The sequence below is a fragment of the Pelophylax lessonae genome (genome assembly GCF_965119305.1).
Source record: "Pelophylax lessonae genome assembly, chromosome: 11".
Lineage (NCBI taxonomy): Eukaryota > Metazoa > Chordata > Amphibia > Anura > Ranidae > Pelophylax > Pelophylax lessonae.
Window position 1 is genome coordinate 40641917 of NC_138778.1, and position 14123 is coordinate 40656039.

The following is a 14123-nucleotide window of genomic DNA, read 5'->3' on the forward strand; positions in this document are numbered from 1 at the left end:
ATTGTAATTGAATGGTATTAAAAATTAAATTTCCTTTTCAATCTGCAGCTGTTCTATTCTCTGAAATTGCAATGCAATATTGCTACCTGGAGCTGTTCTGTACACAGAATGTGTACTGGCCACACCCCAGAAACATAATTTCCTACTTGTGTGATTGGCTCACCAATTTTCCCAGAAGTCTGCTTAAGATACAAGACAGATTTCTGGCATCCCCTGCAATAAAAATTTCATTTTTAGTGAGATACTCCCAATAGGAACACGTCTAAAGGGATGCAGGCCCAGCAGCTTTCTTCATTAGAGCCCTGCAGCTGCCACAGCTGATAGATAATGATGAAACCACTCCCATTTGACCCACTCAGCACAGAGTAACAAACATTTATTTCTTCAGAATAACAAAAGGAAGGAATCTGCAACAAAGGTTGTTATAATCCTTGTAATGTACAGAGATCACCCAGAGGGGAATGTTTTTTTTCGACAACAAAAATGGAGTTACGCTTTAACATTCCAGCCAATCACCTTGTTCCTGGGCTTGGTGTTGTGAGCCTGGGAGGTGTTAAATATTTGGCACACTTCCTGACATATGTCCTTTTCTCCTAAACGTAGGCTTTAGGAGAATGGACACTGTGAGATCCTTTGAGGGCCCAGAAAATGCGGTCTTGCAGAGAATAGAATAATAGAGCAGATCCGTCAAACTCATGTTTTATGGCCTCTCTGTTGCCCTTGGTGATTTAGGGAATAAAAAAAACAAAAAACAAAACAAGCTGCTCTCCAATAATATGTTACTCTTACATAATTTTGAAGCTAAATACTTTAGAAAATGATGGTTTATGGCCCCTTTCTCTGATAATAAATATATATGGTAAGTTGCAATTTTTATTTCAAAATGAAGGTATTTCTCATTTTAGGATAGCAGGCAGAGCCATGCAGATTATTCTTAAATGCCCCTGTAGCCAACCATTCATCTAGAACCCTTAGTTTTGAATACAGATATAACATAATAATAGAGACATTTATTCTAAACTTCATGCAACGCTGTCAGGCTAATTGGCCATCATCGGTGCAGTATAATGGTACAACCATACAGAATTTAGTTAGGTGGACTTAAATCAGAGGTTCTTAGCCTGGAGTTCATGGACCCCTAAGTGGTCCATAGATGGGTTTCAGGGGGTCCGTGAGGGTGAAATAAAAAATATTCTTTACATTCACTATACAGCTCTCCCGCTGTCACTGCTTATAGCGCCAATAGCTAAGCATCTCTTTACTTGATGTTGGCTTATGTTTCCCATTTAAAATTTGTATCATCGTTGTCTGCACCACCGCCATCTTGTGCCATTCTATAATTAGCTCATTCTTATTTTCTATTAGTAGTAGTAGTAGTAGTAGTAGTAGATTTAGGGCTGGTTCACACTTATGCGAGTGCGGGAAGGCTGCGAATTCGCAGCCTGATCCCGCATCGCACACGCACCCCCGGCAGTTCACACTGCCATATGCGATACGCTGGGGGTGTCAATGTAATCTCAACGACACCCCCAGTTTGATCGCATATCGCAGCGCGATCGTGCAGTTCGCACAGGATCGGATCGCACAAGTGTGAACCACTGTGCGATCCGATCCTGATGCGGCTAGAAAAAAGGGTCCCTGTGCGTGTTTGGTGCGGCTGCGGTGCGAATTTAGCCATACAAACTGTATGGCTAGACTCGCACCGCACAGCTGATCGCATGTAATGTCGGAGCAGTGCGCTCCGACATTACATGCGAACCCCGCACACGCAAGTGTGAACCGGGGCTTAAGCAGAATTAAAATTGTTTTGTTTAATTTGCACAAGATGATTATATTTATTATTATTATTATTATTATTATTATTATTATTATTATTATTTATTATTTATGATTATAATTATTTTTTGCATGAAAAGGAGTGATTTTTTTTTTTTGTTAAGATTGTTTACTTTATTCAAATTTTGTGTGTGTCATATATGTATTAAGTGATCAAATCATGAATAAAATAAAGTACATACAGTATATTCTGCATGTAATGTTGTGTTTATGTAAATATTTCTGGGAAGGGGGTCAATAGCTTTCATCAGATTTTTAAAGGAATAAATTACTCAAAAAAGGTTAAGAACCACTGGCTTAAAGGAACTAAAAGCCCCCAACTTAATAAATATGAAAAACCCTACATGGTACCTAATTCCAGAAAAAAGATTCCAGAACTTTGGAAGTTTGCCATTACACAAGACAAACGCAATTTTAAGACTGGACATGTTTGGTATCTATTCACTCTACGCATACCTTTTATATTTTATTAAACAACAGTTCAGCAAAAATGCTACATATAATGTTACAAATGCAACCTTTTTCTTCTACTGGACCTCTGCTTTCAGAAAAAAAACTGTTTGGAGGTTTCAAGTCATTTTCAAGCAAAAAAAAAAATCATATTTTAATGTGTGTGAAAAAAAAATGCCCAGGACTTGAAAGGCTAAGTTCACCATTGAGTAACATGTTACACCTGTATTTAGGGTGTAACCTGTTACTATGTAACACTCCCCCCCCCCCCCGTATCCTCCCGTGAAAGCTGATGGGGGTTCCTCTCCTAGCACTCGCTGTCACTTTTCAAAATCGGCAAAATTGTGCGGGGCAGCTGCATCATTCATTCACAGAAATCTGCGAATGAGAAAACTACCTGTTCCATCTGCCATCAATGGTGCTGATGAGCCCTCCAGTTATTTACCAGTAAAACACAGGCACAGGCAGAAACTTGGAGGAAGTGTCTGCAGGAGCCCAATATTGCCCCTGTGATCCACTGATTATAAGAGCAATGCTCAGCAGGCCCCCACAAGGAAAAATAATGAATACACAATTTTTTCACCTGCAAAAATATGTGCATTTACATTTTTTTTCAGGAAAAGGGAATTTAGCTTTTAAGTGGATAAAAGTGACATTGGTATGGTACAGGAAGGAGGGGTTTACACTTGCTGCTTTACCTTTCCTGTCCACCCAGAGTACATGCCTGGATAATATTCTGTTTTTACTACTAAGGTTATCCCCATGCCTTTTTTGAGTACTGCCACTTAAAAAGAAAAACTGGGAAAAAATTCCATGGGGTTCCGCCTAAAAGGCATGCAGCTTGTGTGGCCAGAAAAGGGAAGGTAGTAAGCGTCCAGTCCTCTCTTCCAGTACCGCTGTAGCATCCCCACCACAAAAAACTTCTGTATCATGTCATGTCACAGGGAGGGAGGTCCTATGCTCCCCCATACCCAGGGGCCACGCTCTGTTAGGAAAGGCTCGAACAGTGTGCAGTGACAGTGCTTCTCTAATAAAAGGCAAGAATACTACCAGGGGCATGTAAATAACAGTGCTCTTAAAACTGTAGATACTACTAGGTTGTCACGCCATGTCTATGCTTGGATCCTGAGACCTAGTGTTCCTTGGATGGTTCCCTATTACCTGTGCCACTGGGGAACTTGCTTTTGAGCTACCTCCCTGTTTTTCTACTCCTTGAGTTTGAAAGCTGGCCCCACCCTGTGTCCAGCTGTTGGCTGTCATCTAATCTAGTGATCCTATAAATCTTTACTCCCCTGTCCTGTCTTCGCCCTAGTATAGGTCTTGTTCCTTGGTGTTGGTGGTAAACTTGGATTTCGTTGATTGCTGTTGCCGACTCTGCCTGTTTCTGACCTTGCCTCTTTGACTACTCTTATGGATTTCGTTGATTGCTGTTCCAGACTCTGACTGTTCCCGGCCTTACCTCTTGGACTACTCTTTTGGATTTTGTTGATTGCTGTTGCCGACTCTGCCTGTTCCCGACCTTGCCTCTTGCACTACTCTTTTGGATTTCGTTGATTGCTGTTGCCGACTCTGCCTGTTCCTGACCTTGCCTCTTTGACTACTCTTATGGATTTCGTTGATTGCTGTTCCAGACTCTGACTGTTCCCGGCCTTACCTCTTGGACTACTCTTTTGGATTTTGTTGATTGCTGTTGCCGACTCTGCCTGTTCCCGACCTTGCCTCTTGCACTACTCTTTTGGATTTCGTTGATTGCTGTTGCCGACTCTGCCTGTTCCTGACCTTGCCTCTTTGACTACTCTTATGGATTTCGTTGATTGCTGTTGCTGACTCTGCCTGTTCCTGACCTTGCCTCTTTGACTACTCTTATGGATTTCTTTGATTGCTGTTCCCGACTCTGACTGTTCCCGGCCTTGCCTCTTCGACTACCCTTTTGGATTTTGTTGATTGCTGTTGCCGACTCTGCCTGTTCCCGACCGTGCCTCTTGGACTTCTCTTTTGGATTTCGTTGATTGCTGTTGCTGATTCTGCCTGTTCCTGACCTTGCCTTGTGGACTTCTCCTTTGGATTTTCGCTGATCTTGATTCGCTGACTTCCCACTCTACTAACCATGAGTGCTTGTTTGGTGTTCCTTGATATAGCATGTGTACACTTTATATTGAGGTCCCATATTTTTGGCTGTAGGATCTCAACCGCCCTTCCACCTGATACTGGGATAAGAAGACTACCGGTCAGGAAACCGGAGGGGCGGTTAGAATCTCCTGACAGACCTGACGTAGGTATTGCTATAATTGTCGCACATACTGTAGTACCGGGCATAAAAGACTTGACCCTCCTCATGCTGTATATTAGTTTACAAGTCCGGCTACATCCATATATGAATACTGTCATCCAATCTGAAATGCAGAAGCTTCTGTCACATCACAACCCATTCATGGACATTCAGGAGGTTTCATTGATGTTGCCAGGGTAGACAACAAAGACAATCTACCATGAGTAATACATTTTACATAAATATCTGAAATCCTGATCCATAGTATTGTGTGTCTGATTGTCTGATACTCTGCCATTTAATTTAAGATCTTGTTCACATAAGTGCATAAAAAGTATTTAATATTCCTGACTAAGAATGAGAAGTGATTTTGGCAAAATAATTGATTTTGCTGTCTGCTAATTTTTGTCAAAGCAGAATCAATTTTTTTTGTTTTGTACATTGAGTTGCTTAGGAGAAATTTGTTTTTAAAAAAATTCTATCAATTTTTCTTGGTTTAGAAGGTATGCTTTTTGTGTATTTAGGGTGGGGTTTTTTTCACAGAAAATAGGGTGGTTTACTTTATTCAATTTAATGTTCTTTGTATTTGTGTTTCTTTTTTTTTTTTTTATTTGATCATCATCTGTCGCGTTAAAAATCTTTTTTTTACTGTTTCGTTTTTTTTCTTTCTGAGAAAAAAAATAGACTAATGTAGGGCTTTGTTAAAAGGAGCTTCTGCAACCCTCAGAAACCTATTGAACCCTTTAAAAAAAATCTTAATTTTGCCATTTTGTTTACCAAGACAACTAGATTTTGCCCAAATCCCCTGATTTATGCAGACATTTTAGAAAAATAAACAAACATTCTTAGATTTTTCTAATCCCGGTTTCTGACATGCATTGAGAATATTATGTGAACTATGCTGCATCATTGTAAAAATAGACATTTGACCATTGGTGATGCAGTATATACAGTATTTACTTGAATTGCTCCCTTCACCATATTAGGGAAAAAAAACAAAATTTTTGTTAAATTACATACATGGAAATGCATTTAAACTGTATGTGGTATAATAGCATAACCAGTAAGATTCTCATGAGCAGCATCAGCGACACTGTATTCAGACATCACTAATTTGACCTGTATATATAGACATTTTTAATTTTTACAATAATGTTTGCTCAAATACAGCAGCGACACCCCACTCTAATTTATTACAACTTTTTGATAGTTTTGGATTATTTTGTTAGGCGATATGAGGTAGTGATCGATTGATATCAGTTTTTCGTTACCGATATCGATATTTTGGCCAATGCATATGGGTATCGGCTGATATGCGCCGATATTTTCGTACATTTAAGAAAAAAAAATGTTTTTATTTTTTTTTCCTGACAGGTACTCTTGTGGAGGGATCTGGGGGTTTAAAAGACCCCAAACCCCTCCTCTGCACTTAAAAGCATTCAAAACACCAAGTTTGGCTGTTTTGAATGCTGTCATTTTTTTTAATCTGGCGCCAGTACCCAGAAGTGATGTCATGACATCACTTCCATGTTTTTGCATATAGACCCGATCAGAGCCGTATGCGGTGGGACGGGAGGGGGGGGGGGGGACATCCTCTCCAGCTGCTGATCCGCTACGGCTGAGTGCCACATACAGTGGAGGAAACAGACTCCACCTGCCTAGAAGCATGTTAGCAGGGGCTTGATTTATTGGCCATGCTGGCCAAGGGCCCATCCCACCACCCTCCTGCTCAGAAATGAGATAGGGTATACACAGATACACACACACTGTAGCAGAGCAAAATGACAGTTCTGGACATCCCTAATCTCCACTTGCACAGTGCAACTCCAACATTAACATAGGGTAGAAATCCCACTCTTCTATTGTCCTCACATAGGTCCCCATAGGTGTGCTCTCCAACACCACCTGTTTCGGGCCTACTCTGAAGGGTTCACTTATTCACTTAAGGGTTCACATCAGGCTTACATTGCAATATACCAGGGGTAGCCTCTTCCCATTACCCTCTGTCCCAGGCTCTTCTGGCTCATAATAATAAGAACTACTCTAGCCCCACTCTTCATATCCACCCACAGGGAGGGGTCTACCTAAAAGTGCTACTTACCCCTGCCTACAAGCATAAGGTCATTCACTGTAGTGTAGCACAATACAGTATTGTGTATAGTACTATATGGTGTAGCAGCAACTAACTCTCCCTGTAAACACTCTGTCTGCTCTCCCTATCTACTTGAAGTCTCCAACACCGTGACACAAGGAGGGGGTCGGCATATAAAAAAAAAAAAAAAATTATTGGCCTTCTAAGCCACCTAATCACAATTTAAAGGTCATGAGGAGCATTATTGGAAATTGGTTGCTATAATGGCTAACAGAAACATTAGTTGTCCATTTTTCCAAACCGTGAAAGTCATGTTCAACCCGAACCCAACGCTCGTTCCTAATCCCAAATAGGCATCAGTTTCCCAAAACTTTGTGGCAGAATAAAGTTTTTGACACTTAAAATGTCATTTACAACCTGTAATGAATTGCCAAACAATTTTTTCCAGACCTTTATTTATTAAAATTAATTTGCAACATTGTATTGTTAGAGAAAACCATTGCAATGATAGGTGATTAAACATTTCTTTTGTAACAGGTCACCTTGGAAACAATCATTTACAAGCTAAATTGTTCGTTTTACAAGATTAATCTCCGAGGACCAGACGAGTCCTGCAATAATGCCATTATACACGTTAATCAGACCTTTATATATTGTTTCTCTGTAGTGGAATGCTTCTCCCACCTTACAGCCAGGGTACTGTAAGTAGGCAAGATGAATAGAAGAGCTCAATGTATCTTTTGTGTCAGTTCTCTTGACAAAAATTTATAAGAGGAAGCAGCACTATAGTACAAGATGTTCACATTGTGTTCAGTTTTCATTTGATTTTTTTCCTTTAATTGTGAACACATAAATATATTCAGCAGCAGGGGGGCAGGAAATAAGAGGAATCACGAAGCTTTCCATTGTTAAAGAATATGTTACCCCAACATTTCATATTTCTTATATGTGGGTGTTGTCAGTGCTTTAAGTGGGCCGGTATGCACTGGTACTCAGTACCGCCACTTCCAAATATGGCTCTTGAGCATACCGCCACCTCTCCGTGCACATTAGCATACCAGTACTTTCTTTTTGGACATCTGCGCCCTCAATTTCCCACTCCAGAGCTAGACCAGTCACCACCAGTGATTCCCCCTGCTCCGGAGTCCCAGCCCAGGCCGGGGGGGTGCTCTGTGGGGACCCTGATGTGGGGTGGGGGGGCGACAAAATTTATAGGCTATAAAAGAGTACCAGCACCTCTTTTGGGCCTCTTAAAGCACTGGGTGTTGTACCATCTCTTTGTATTTCTTCCTTTGTGTAAAATACTGGTGATCCTGCCAGTCTCGGTGAAGGAAACCTAGCCAATAGCACACCAGGGTTTATGACTGTCCCAGTGGGTGGGCATTGCTGCAATGCATCCTGAGATTGGAAATAAATTCTGAAGGGGCAGGTGACAGGGTGTTTTTGGCGGGAGCAAACTCCCAGGAGGAGGTGGATGGCTGCCTCTCCTCTTGCTGAAGTGAGGAAAGTGGTCCAGGCAGTCGGCCTAGGGACCAGCGGTTGAGCTGTGCTGCAGGGGGATCCAGTGTGCTGACCAAGTGGAGCTGTTGGGCAGAATACTTCTGGAAAAACAGTATCATGAGTACTCAAGAATCTGCCCAGGGGTCTGCCTAAGAGAGGCGACCACTCCAGAGAGGTCAGCTAACCCAGAGTGTTACAGTAAAGGGGTTGCCAAGTTGTCAAGCCCTGAAGATTAGGGCGTAAAGGGGGCCCTGGGAAGGGCCCTGAAGTTGCTCAGCAGTGTAGTCTACTTTACAGGAAAGCTACCTCAGGAAAGGAGTACCTCAGGAAGCTAACAGGACTCTTTTACAGTCAAAGGAAAAGTACAGTAAGCGGCCTAGCCGTGACCAGCTCAATCAGCGTTAACCAGCGTCAGTCAGCGTTAACCAGCGTCAATCAGCATTTTCTATATCGTCCCCGCCTATTGTGCATAGTTCAGTTCAGTTGGAGTATACCACTCATCCCTTCTCCTATCCAAGTTCCTAATAAACCATAAAAACCAAAGAAACTGGACTGGTCCTTGACTGAGGTAAAATCACTTGGAAATAAGTCCGTATGTTCTACTGTTGCTAATGGTAACCTAGGGGAACCCACACTCAGCAGCTCCCATAGGAATAGTGCTACACAAGAAAACTCTTTTTGTTGGGAAAAATATTCATTCAAGCCACTAGAATGAATTTATGCGCAAAAGTGCACTGTTATGAGCATTTTTGTGCAAGTAGGTTTCTCTCCAAATTCAGGTTTAGGGCATTTCTTATGCACCTAAAAGCAGCTCTAAAATACAGATTTAAATGTCACAAAAAAAAAAAAAGTGGAAATGCCTCTAAAAGCTGTATTTTTTCTGTGCATGAGGCCTAAGCTACAATTCCAGTTACATGTTGTTTTCACAGGGCTTTGCTTTGCACCCAGTAGCTTTGGCCTGCATAGTGGCAAAGTGGTTAACACTTCCGCCTAGCAGGACCAGAGTTTCTGGTTAAATTTCAACCACGACACTAACTGCCTGGAGTTCTTGTGCTGCCTATGTGCCTGCGTGGGTTTCCTCTCGTACTCCAAAGACATGCTGGTAGGCAAATTGCCCCTGGTATATATATGAATGTGAGTTAGGGGCCTTAGATTGTAGGCTCCTTGGGGGCAGGGACTTATGTGAATGTACAATACATATGTATGTAAATTGATGGAGCTGTATAAGTGCCTATATTAATGTAGCACTGCCCCCATAGGAACTGCTGGATATTGTCTTTACGGGCTCCTTGTTCCCAATGGCTCGTCACATGAATGAACAGTCTAGGGGTGTTGTTTGTTTTGTTGTTTATTGATAATTTGGGATAGGAGAAGGGAATAGTGGGATACTCCAATTGAACTATTCACATTGTTTGAGGACTTCTATCTTCAGAGATCTGCTTGAAAATATGGAACAGCCAGGCTGTTAATCCACACAGCCACTAGGGTGGATGGGGTTAAGTCTTTTGTTCTCTTTGCTCTCTAACAAAACGACTTGATGGATGATAATCTATCTTCAGGACACTCTCACTAGCATCCTCTTCCCGCTGACACCCGTTCACTGACTATCCTAGGAGCAGGGGTGGCCCCCCTCAGGTCAGGCCCCTTAACACAAGTTTCTGTACTCATGGTACTGTAGAGACAGATCCTTCAATGTCTCCCCTCCAGGCTGTTAATCCACAAGGCCACTAGGGTGGATAGGGTTAAGTCTCTTGTTCTCTTTCCTCTCTAACAAAATGACTTGGACAATAAGCTATCTTCAGGACACTCTTACTAGAATCCTCTTCCCGCTAACACCCGTCCACTGACTATCCTAGGAGCAGGAGTGGCTCCCCTCAGGTCAGACCCCTTGACACGAGTTTCTGTACTCACGGTACTGCAGAGACAGATCCTCCAGTGTCTCCCCTCTCAGTCAGCTTCCCTGGACCCCTGAGTTCAGCTCCTCACTGCTACTCTTCCGGCCCTCAGGACGACCCCCTGAGGCCACATGGCACCTCTACAGAGGAGGAGGCAGCCGCCCCCTCCCTCTGGAACTCCGCTCCCCAATGAAAGACCTCAAGCACATGTGCTCCTGGTTTTTCCTCCGCCAATCGTCAGGACTGTATCAAAAGCCCATGCACCCATTTGTCAGGTTTCCTCCAAATGTCCAACGTGCCTCCCTATTGGACCAGCGTGAAACACTCTCTAGACTGAATGAATCACATACTGAGCAAAATGAGCAGACCTCACTAACAGATCCTGCTCTCTGGTAGGCAGAGAACAATATAGATTTACCTGCAGCCCCTCTGGTAAGCAGACAGGGCTCAAAAACGATACTCTCTCACTAGTACCTAGCTAGGAGGGTGCTACATTAAACAGTCGCTCAGCGGTGGGGGAAAGGAAAACGAGAATGTGCCCTTACGGAGGGGGGGGGGGGGGGGGGGTACTAAATCTCTTGCATTGCCCTCCATGAGCAAATATCTCTTTAAGTTGGCCAAGTATGTCTTTAATCTGATAAAATTATTGCAAATCGTTCTTCAAACGTTTCATAAACTGACGGTTCACATTAATGTGTCAAACATTTTAATGTACTCGGTCATGCGTATTCATCTGCTCGCAAAATTACCCGAGATTGTTTACGACACAAAATAACATCAAATAATAATTGTGACCATCTGCATCGGACTATTTCCACTGAAGACATATTTTAATATTCATGTGCAGTAAATTGTCTATTAATAGAGTATAATAATCATTGTCTTAATGGAATTCCATAGAAGGAATAATTATTTCTTATTCAAAGGCATCTATATGCATTGCATGTCTTTGATAAATAATGCCTGACTAAAGGATAAGATTTCCCATATATAAAAAAAATGCTTTCCTGCTGTATTGTCCCAGCCAAGCGCCCAATATATATTCATAAGAGCAATTCAGGGACCTGAATACCCTTATTGAGTCGCTGCTTAGTGAATTCCCTGAAATAGGGGAACTGCTAATGTTATGAATAAAACTGTATGAAAGGGAATATGAAAACGTGAAAATGTAAATATGAATTCGGCTGTAAGTGCCATTTTAGAAATGAAGGTTAACCCTAATGCAACCCCATTAGAATATAATGACACCAGATGAAAAAAAAAAAAATTAAAGGCTTCTTGGGTGCCATGCAAAAGTCATTGCTGTATAAAAGGAGAAAGACTTGCAATAGAGTAATGTATAATATGACCCTTTCTGCTATATATAAGTAATACCTGCCATGATATATAACTCTGTGTGTGAGCTTTTTATTCACCGGTAGCTGGTTCTATGCACAATAGGATATACTTGGGTCTAGATAGGTCTCTGTAACATAATGAACCTGAATTGCATCTTATTATCACTCAGAACTTCTATAAGAAGTCATAACCAAAGATATAACTAAAAATGTTAGGGTCATTATGCAAAATTTAAAGGGTTAGTACACCCAAAACGAATTTCGTTTCTAGATCCTGCAAAGTAAAAGTGCCTCAAAGTTTTGTGTATCTCCTAAATATTCTATTGTTGAAGAAGTCGATTAGCCTGCACAGAGTCTTAATCTTAAAGTGCCGGCATTTTGGTAAAATCCACAAGCAGATAGCATTTTATTTCAGAAGAACAATGCATAAAATCCACACAAAAAAGGCCAACATGTTTCGGCCGTTAGGCTTTATTTACCAGAGCCATGATATAATTAATATTAAAGCCTTGGTTTATTTTGGTTTAAAATTAACAAACATGTTATATTTACCTGCTCTGTGCAGTTGTTTTGCAAAAAGCAACCCAGATCCTCCTCTTCCCGGGTCCCTCGCCAGCGCTCTAGGCTCCCTCCCTCCTGCCAAGTGCCCCCACAGCAAGCAGCTTGCTATGGGGGCACCTGAGCTGAGCCACTGCTCTGTGTATCCATTCAGACATGGTGCCACAGCTGGGCCCACCTCTTTTCTCTCCTCATTGGCTCACTGACTTAGATTGACAGCAGTGGGAGCCAATGGCACAGCCAATCAGAAGGGAGAGTCCTGAGCAGCATAAGTTCTTACGCAACATTGCTGGATTGAGATGGGGCTCAGGTGGGTATTAGGGGGGCTGAGGGGGGGGGGCTGCACACAGAAGTTTTTTTTTCCTTAATGTATAGAATGCATTTAGATAAAAAAACTTCTGCCTTTAGAACCACTGTAAGGCCCTAATGGCCGAAACACGTCTGGATTTTATGGGTTGTTCTTCCAAAACAAAGGTTATCTGCTTCTGGATTTTACCTAAGTTCCTGCACTTGTTCAACATTTATTCTCTACAGGGCTAACAGCAGCTGACTACCTGAGTACCAGTGGATGCATGCTATCTGATTATGGTAGGTAGAGGAGGTATCAGAGTTGCATGTTTTCAGTCTGAGCCTTGACCTCAACCCTACTGAACACCTTTAAGGTGAAATGGAATGCTGAATGCAAGCCAGGTCTTCTTAACCAATTTTAGAACCAAACGCTCTTTTGGGTAAATGGACAAATTTTCTGCAGACACACTCAAAAATCTTGAAGAAAGCATTCACAAAAGAGTGAAAGCGGTTATAACTGGGGGGGGGGGGGGCAACTCTATAATAATGTTCATGGTTTTAGAACAGGATGCCCAACAAACTCAAACAGGTATAATGATCAGGTGTCCACAAACTTTTAGGCCCCTTTCACACCTGTATGGCCTGAAAGTCGTGCGACTTTGCCGTGACTTGAAGCAATGCCTGTGTAATCTTGAGGTCTATGGACCTCAAGTCACATCTAAAGTCGAACCAAAGTAGTGCAGGGACAACTTTAAAGTCGCTGCGACTTGAAGCCACACAGATATGAATGGTACTCATTGGAAATCATAGGATGGGACTTGTCACGCGACTTTACAATCCCAGGACAAGTCACCCAAGTGTGAAAGGGGTCTTAGTCATATAGCATAGTTAGCAAATAAGCATCAGTTTTACAACAGAAGCATAATAGGGTTACCCAGAACTAACTCAGACCATGGTACTAACACAGAAAACCTTTTATGGGGTATCATAAATCACCAGCAACATTTATTATGGGTAATGAATCACATATTCAGCAGAAGACTGCCCTCTTCCAGATAGTGTTTATTACCTTGATCATCATGGTGCTCTTTTATAGGGAATTATAGCTTGTTGTGGGCAGGTGAGCTTCCTGTAAGTATTAAAGGCAACCCTTCCTTTGACACCACAGCAGTGATTTATTATGGCATTCTGTGATTCTAACATTGCAGAGGTCACACTCAGTGTAATAGTATTTTCATGATTATATTTTAACAAGTGTTTGTGCAAAATGTGAAGGGTCATTCCACCCAAAACGAATGTTGCAGTTTTTTAAAGATCTTGGAAAATTAAAAAAAAAAAGCCTTGAAATAACTTATTTCTCTCAGGTACTCTGTTGTTGAGATATATTGTGTTGTATGTGCTTATACAGGGCTGTGGGGTGAAATCAACACAGAGACCTGTGTTCCTAAATAGGAGGAACACAGGAGCTCTGTATTGATTCCAGAGAGAACACCCGTCTGCTGTGTTTACAACAGCAGACCGCCATTCTCTCTTCACGGGGAGCAATCATGGGTGCTTGGTGGCAATCGCGGCTGCCGGCCCCATGGATCGGCTTCCCCGCTGGCGAGTGGGCGCGGTACGGTTATTCGCGGGAAACTGCCGACCTTCCGCAGTATGACTGCAGCGGCTGGACGGCAAGTGGTTAAAATCCCACTACCTACCTCTTGTTGCAATATAATTACTGTAGGAATGATACCCTCTACTGGCACATTTTTCTAGTTGACCTCCTCCCCTATATACTGTATAACAAACACACAAAGAAACTTTTTTAAAACAATGTTTCAAAGATAGATAAAAAAGGGGATACATTGCCTGCTAAAGTCCTCAGTTATGTCATTCAAAGACCGCATAGCCAGTCA